Source organism: Gossypium raimondii, unplaced genomic scaffold (assembly GCF_025698545.1).
Source record: "Gossypium raimondii isolate GPD5lz unplaced genomic scaffold, ASM2569854v1 Contig00352, whole genome shotgun sequence".
NCBI classification, from domain to species: domain Eukaryota; kingdom Viridiplantae; phylum Streptophyta; class Magnoliopsida; order Malvales; family Malvaceae; genus Gossypium; species Gossypium raimondii.
In genome coordinates this window covers 17,501-25,000 of record NW_026291452.1, presented here as the reverse complement: position 1 = coordinate 25,000, position 7,500 = coordinate 17,501, and the positions used below count along the sequence as shown (strand labels likewise).

General features: G+C 31.3%; 1 non-coding gene and 2 pseudogenes across 1 annotated transcript in view; 2 read left to right on the top strand and 1 right to left on the bottom strand.

Annotated features, from left to right (window-relative positions):
- Positions 1 to 5, bottom strand: part of TRNAR-UCU (transfer RNA arginine (anticodon UCU)) — a 72-nt gene extending 67 nt beyond the window's left edge. Inside the window, exon 1 of the tRNA in view lies at positions 1 to 5. This exon is cut by the window's left edge and continues 67 nt beyond it. This is a non-coding gene — a tRNA (tRNA-Arg).
- The window catches only part of LOC128039231 (ATP synthase subunit alpha, chloroplastic-like), a 1,992-nt pseudogene extending 1,963 nt beyond the window's left edge, over positions 1 to 29 (top strand).
- Positions 30 to 5,327: 5,298 nt separating this feature from the next.
- LOC128039227 (maturase K-like) overlaps positions 5,328 to 7,500 on the top strand; it is a 2,959-nt pseudogene continuing 786 nt past the window's right edge.

Below are 7,500 nucleotides of genomic sequence, written 5' to 3'. Positions count from 1 at the left end.
GACGCTTTTCATTACGATTTTTTGACATTTTGACTTTTTTTCTCTTGTTCGGTTTTTTCTTTTCTCTTGGTTGGAAAAACTAAAGAACATGTGAAAAATTGTATTGTTAGAATTGTAGATTATTAATTCAATTCAATGATGCTAATGCATCGTTGAATTGAATTAATAAATATTCAAATAGATAGAATAGATAGAATTCGAATATCGAGCGGGTAGCGGAATCGAACCCGCATCGTTAGCTTGGAAGGCTAGGGTTATAGTCGACGTTGATTCATTATTTTAGCGTCTCTAATTCAAAACCGAACATGAAATTTTGGTTTCATTCGGCTCCTTTATGGAAGATGGATAAATAAAAAAAGAAATCAAAAAAATTGAATATAAATAAGATAAAGATAAGGCAGGAACGAAATGAAATAAGAATTCGGCCCATACCATCTATGTTAGCTTTTCTGTCTGAATGCATTCAAAACAATTCGCTTTCTAGATGATCCTTCTAGAAGAGTGGGATTAGAATAGAACAATTTTTCTAGTTACTTCGTTCTCTATTTCTATTTGAGAAAATCCTTAGAAAAGCATTTTGTTTCCGCCGAGCTAAAACAAGATGTAAATGTCTCTAGTAAACCAAAGTTATCGTTTAATAGCTATTTTGCTTCAATCTATCCCATCAAAAAATTGAAGATTTAGTTACGATTAGAAATACACTTTTCTATCTTTATCCATGGATCTTTTCTCATACTTATTCAATTGGAAGTATTGATCCAATTGAAAAAAAAAATTTATGTTTCGTAATTTCATAATCCAATTTTTCAATTTTTAGTTAGAATATAATTTAAAAATTATATCTAATTTAATTGGCCCTTGGATCCAAATCACGAGAATGTATATTCTTCCTCAAATCTTTCGTTGAGAGGTAAAGGATTAAATCCTTTTAAGAAATAAAGTTTTTGCTCGGAATATGAATCAAACCGAGGGACCCCTTAACTCTTAGGGGGATTAATAGAACGAATCACACTTTTACCACTAAACTATACCCGCTACAATGCGATTATTGTATTTATTGTATATTTATTGTATATAAAGGGACCCTTTGTCGAACAGGGGAATTGGGCGTAATCAAGATAGGATTACAAGATAGGAGCCTAAAAAATCCTGAAAATTAGGGCCTTGCCACCTTTTGTCAGAAGACTTGTGTTATAGGAGTTTTGATAGATAGGATTCGACAAAAGGACTTAGTCATAACATAAATAACATAAAATGGATTGTGCAAAATCCATAGTTTTTTATTATTTATTCTAGTTATTCTAGTAAAATATAAAATAAATGGAAATAAAAAGAAATAGGAAGAAAGAAAAAGAATAGAAATAATATTTTGATTCTATATCATAGGAACGGAAATAGGACTTCTTCTGCTTCTGATTGTTGATTCAATGCAATAACAAGATTTTTTGTTACAACAAGCCAGATCGCAGAATCATAGAAAAATGAGTTATTTGAGTTGAAAATAAAATGAGCCCGGCTGGTACTGACCAGGCCGGTCCGTGGAAATTGGAAATTTAAAAGTCCCTTTGCGCGAAATCAAAGCGATATTCTTTCTTTTTTGTTATTTGAGATATTTCTTTAGAGCCCTTGTTTTATTTAAAATATAAATGATATAGAATATAAATGGAATGGAATTACTGATAAAAGTTCTATATCTCTATAGAAAAGTTGATATATCTATATAATCAATCTATATAATAATAATAAAATTTAGAATCTATATATCTATGGATTAATAATACTCTATATAATTAATAATACTCTATATAGATAAATAATAATCTATATAACATAATCTATATAACAAAGTCAAAAGGGCTTTTTCAAGCCTTTCTTTTGCGTGCTGTAACATAGTAATTATCTTTTCTCAATTAGAGAGATGGCTGAGTGGACTAAAGCGTCGGATTGTTAATCCGTTGTGCGAGTTATTCGTACCGAGGGTTCGAATCCTCTCTTCCGTTTCGGTTTTGGTAGTGGAATAGATCAAATCCTAATACCATTTCTAAAATGAAGCAAGGAACTCTCCTTTTTATTCTTCGCGTCCAGGATTACGTCCCGGATCATTAGATAGAAACTGAAGATGAAGAGAGAAACAAAGAATATTACTACGGTGTAAACAAAGAGTTTAAGAGTAAGCATTACACAATCTCCAAGAGCATTTTTTGGAAAAGAAGAGAATAGATTCCCGTTTTTATACCACATATCCTATTTTGTTTTGATTTTGACACCAAGAAATAAAGTGATTTCTAGAATTTCTAGAAATCGAAAAGAATTTTCAGAAATTCACTTGTAATAAGAGTTGAGTTTTTCATTACAAAAAAAATTCTTTCATACCAACAATTATATATTGTGGCGGACTCTAATCTAAATAGGGTTCTTCGGCGAAAAGGGTCAGAATGAGGAAATGGGATGATCCAGATTTATCAGGGCTATCCAAGAATTTGAATCTTTGAATTGAGGGTTCGTTCATAGTGTAAGACTTATCTGATCTTTTCAATTGTTAGAATTTTTTTTTCTTGAATCACTCATGAATTTTTCTAGGACAGTATTAAGGATCTCATCGAAAACTTACAGCAGCTTGCCAAACAAAGGCTAAGAGCAAAAAGAGAACAGGTATTACTGGCATAAAATCTACGATTGATTCAAAAAGCATAGGCCTCGGGCAATTTGGCGAATAAAAAACTACTCGAAAAAAGGGCAGAATTAAAACAGATACAGATCAAATTAAAGATATTAAGCATAACAAAATTTTGTTCTTGGAGATAATTTTGATTGAGTTATTAATATGTTTTTGATATAAGGAAAAAATGAAGAAAGGAAAATAAGGCAGACTAAACAATACTTCTTTGAACTCACCCAATCAAAAAGCCTTCAATTCTTACAAGAGAATAGAAGAAATCATACTTTCATACAATATCTTAATTGAATTCTATGTAATGATCAATAAATTGATTTAATTCTCTATCCATACGTGCAAAAATCGTAGCAAGAATCTATTCCATAGCTATAGCTATTTGGAACTGGAATTGACGAACAAGGAATACCCATATTAGTGTTTAGTAGTTTCAAATAGAAATCAAAATGGGCGTGGCCAAGTGGTAAGGCAACGGTTTTGGTCCCGCTATGCGGAGGTTCGAATCCTTCCGTCCCAGAGCATACTCTATTTATATATCAGAATAACCATATCCGAATCTAAATTGCTCTTTTTTTGTTTTTAATAACCTTCTTTCTAACAGTCAAGTAGTGGAGAAAATGTGATTCTTGCTTTTGATTTTTAATGATTTCTTAAGATTGGCACTCGAACAACTGTGAGATTGCTGGATCTATTCTACCGAGTTATTTGATCTATCGGGTTATTTGAAGATGCACGGTAGATTCAAAAAAAAAGATTAGTTTATTTGTGTTATTTATAATATTCGTGATATTATTAGTATTTTCGTAATATTATTATTAATGATATTCTTTATTTTTTTTTTTTAACTTTTATTATACTTTTCATTCTAATTAAACTTTTCGATTCTAATAAAAAATAAAAATATTGCATTCAGACAATCATACAATATGGGGTAGTTTGAATTTTATTGAGGCTTTTTCTTCCTAAATTATTTATTTATTTCATATAGCATATAGAAGGAAATTGATTTCATATAGAAAGTATAGATAGATTACTATGTATCGACTGAACTAATGACTATTCATGATTCCATAATTGAATCAATGCTCCAAACTAGAGGAATGTTATGGTAAAACTTCGTTTGAAACGATGTGGTAGAAAGCAACGTGCGACTTGAAGGACATGATCAGCTGTGGATGTCAAACCCACCACTTTCCGTTATGTAGAAATGAAGGTGCTTTTTGCTCGACATCCTTTGTTCTATTAGAATCCGTCTTTTTGTTGGGTTGTAATGTAAATAGTACAGGATGGAGCTCGAAGAGAAACATCCATTTTTCAGGGGCAAGGATCTAGGGTTAGTTAATGGAAATCAATAAGTTGGAACAACTTCGTAAGTCTATTTGTGATATAGAAATCGAAGGATCCGATTCCAACTATTTTCAAATCAAAAGAAAAGTTGTTGAATTGGTAAAACTCTTTCGATCAAAAGTGTATCATGCGGGAATTAATCGTTCATATGATTCTTTGATAGAAAAAAAAAAGAGAGAAAAAAGGGCATGTTGCTGCCATTTTTGAAATGATTAAATATCGCCGAAGGAATGTCTAAACCCAATGATTCAAGGCAAAGATAAAAGATCCTAGAACAAGGAAATACCCTTTTCCATTTTCTCAACAACTAGATTAAAATGAAGAATCGTAATAGATTCTAAGCGAGACAAACAAAAAAGGGGTTAGAGACCACTCAATAAAGGAATGCCTAAGGATTATTTTTTGAGCATTTTGCGAGTTATTTGACTTGAGTTATGAGAGTACGAATGCTTTTTTCTTCTTTTTTTTTGAAAAAAAAAGACGGGGTTAAATGTCTAATTGATTTGCTGGTTTATGGATCTTTTTGACATTCTAATTCCATACATTCTAATTCCATACATAGACATAACTTTTAATTAATCATTTTTTTCTCGAGCCGTACGAGGAGAAAACTTTATACGTTTCTAGGGGGGTATTATTTAACTACATCTATCCCAATGAGCCGTTTATCGAATCGTTGCAATTGATGTTCGATCCCGAAGAGAGGGAAGAGATCTTCGAAAAGTGGGTTTTTATGATCCGATAAATAATCAAACCTATTTAAATGTTCCCGCCATTCTCTATTTCCTTGAAAAAGGAGCTCAACCCACAGCAACTGTTCATGATATTTTAAAGAAGGCGGGTGTTTTTACAGAACTTAGTCTTAATCAAACAAAATTCAATTAATGAAATCCAAAAAAGAGGGTGTGGATGATTCATATCTAGCTTTGTATAAATTTTTCTTTATTATTTCCTCCCCCCTCTTTTGGTCTATTCAGACTTTTATTTTTAAAAAATTGATTATTCGTATTTCTTATTGCTTTGCTACTATAGAATATTCCTACTATAAAATCTAGAATACCGTGTTCTATAACAACAAAACCCGATTTTATTGAGCCAATTTTATTGATAGAAAATAGAGAGAAAAAAGATCAAGTGAATAAATGAAGTAATTGCATTTAAACATTTACAAAACAACCTAAAATAAGATAAAAAAACAGATAAAATAACATATAACATATAAAAAGAGAAAATATTAATAATAATTAATAAAAAAAAATGAATTCTTTTTTTCATTGTATTTTTGGAGTCTTTTTTATATTCTTTATTCTTTTCTCAACTCTCAACATTTATATTCAAAATTTACAATCATATTGACAACAGTGTATCGAACAAATATAATTCGATCATAGATAAATAGATCCATTTATCCTCGTTTGGCACTTCACTTGATTCAAATAATGCAAATAATGGGTTCTTTCTTTGAATTTGTTGTGATACAATAATTTTTTTTTATTGTAATTGTATTGAAACAAAAAAAATGGATAACAATGGAATGAATAAGACAGGAGGCGGTCCGCAAATTTTCACTTATTCTATTTCTATTTCTATGGTTTTATCTGAGAATTTCGTGTCTTTTTTTTTATTCCAATTTTTGCTAATTTCGTGTTTTGATTGCCTAGTGCAATTCCATTTTTTTATTCCGATTGGATCTACATATTCTAATTTTTTTCGGGTTGCTAACTCAACGGTAGAGTACTCGGCTTTTAAGTGCGACTAGCATCTTTACACATTTGTATGAAGAAAGGGATTCGTTCAGACCATCGGTAGAGTTTGTAAGACCACGACTGATCCTGAAAGGAGTGGATGGAAAAAAGAGCATGTCGTAGCAATGGAGAATTCTAAGAATCCTTTTTTTCCGGATCATTCCAAAAAAAACCGTTTTTGAATTTTTGGTGCGGAACAAAAAAAATGAATTGAATTCAAAGTTGGGTCGAGTGAATAAATGGATAGAGCTCTACGGCCCCAATTATAGGGAAACAAAAGTAACGAGCTTCTGTTCTCAATTTGAATGATTACCTGATCTAATTAAACGTTAAAAAGAAATTAGTGCCTAATGGGGTAAAGGTTTTTCTCATGAGTAAATTATCGATTTTTTTATGAGTCCTTATTATTAGGCATTCCCTTTATGGGTTAGCCATGAATGTGTAGAAGAAGCAGTATATTGATAAAGAAAAGATATTTTTTTCCAAAATCAAAAGAGCGATTGGGTTGAAAAAATAAAGGATTTCTAACCGTCTTCTTATCCTATAACGAACATAAATAAATTAGATGGCAAAAGAAAAGATAGGATAGAGAATCCGTTGATGAATCCGCCTGTCTCCGAGGTATCTATTCTTTTCTTACTATAATACCTTGTTTTGACTGTATCGCACTATGTATCATTTAATAACCGAATAGATCCCCTATCTTTGGTTCAAATCGAATTTGAAATGGAGGAATTTCAAGTATATTTAGAACTAAATAGATCCCGCCGACACGATTTCCTATACCCACTTATTTTTCGGGAGTATATTTATGCACTTGCTCATGAGCATGGTTTAAATAAATCGATGATTTTTTTTGAAAATCAGGGTTATGGTAATAAATTCAGTTCACTAATTGTGAAACGTTTAATTCTTCGAATGGATCAACAGAATCGTTTGATTAGTTCTGCTAATGATTCCAACCAAAATCCGGTTTTTGGACACAACAATAATTTGTATTCTCAAATGATAGCGGCAGGATTTGCAGTCATTGTGGAAATTCCATTTTCCTTACGATTAATATCTTACTCACAAGGCAGAAGCCGCAAAATCTCATAATTTTCAATCAATTCATTCAATATTTCCTTTTTTAGAGGACAAATTCTCACATTTAAATTATGTGTTAGAGGCACTAATACCTCATCCCATCCATCTAGAAATCTTAGTTCAAGCCCTTCGCTACTGGGTAAAAGATGCTTCTTCTTTGCATTTATTACGGTTCTCTCTACGAGTATTGTAATTTGAAGAGTTTTATTACTCCAAAGAAATCTATTTCGATTTTTAATCCAAGATTATTCTTGTTCCTGTATAATTCTCATACATGTGAATACGAATCTATTTTCCTTTTTCTCCGTAATCAATCTTCTCATTTACGATCAACATCTTCTGGAGTCTTTCTTGAACGAATTTTTTCTATGGAAAATAAAGTATCTTGGCGAAGTCTTTATAATGATTTTCAGAACAACCTATGGTTGTTCAAAGACCCTTTCATACATTTTATTAGGTATCAAGGAAAGTCAATTCTGGCCTCAAAGGATACGTCTCTTCTGATCAATAAGTGGAAATATTACTTTGTCGATTTATGGCAATATTATTTTTACCTGTGGTCTCAATCAGGAAGAGTCCGTATAAATCAATTATCTAAATATTCTCTCGACTTTCTGGGCTATCTTTCAAGTGTGCGATTAAATCCTT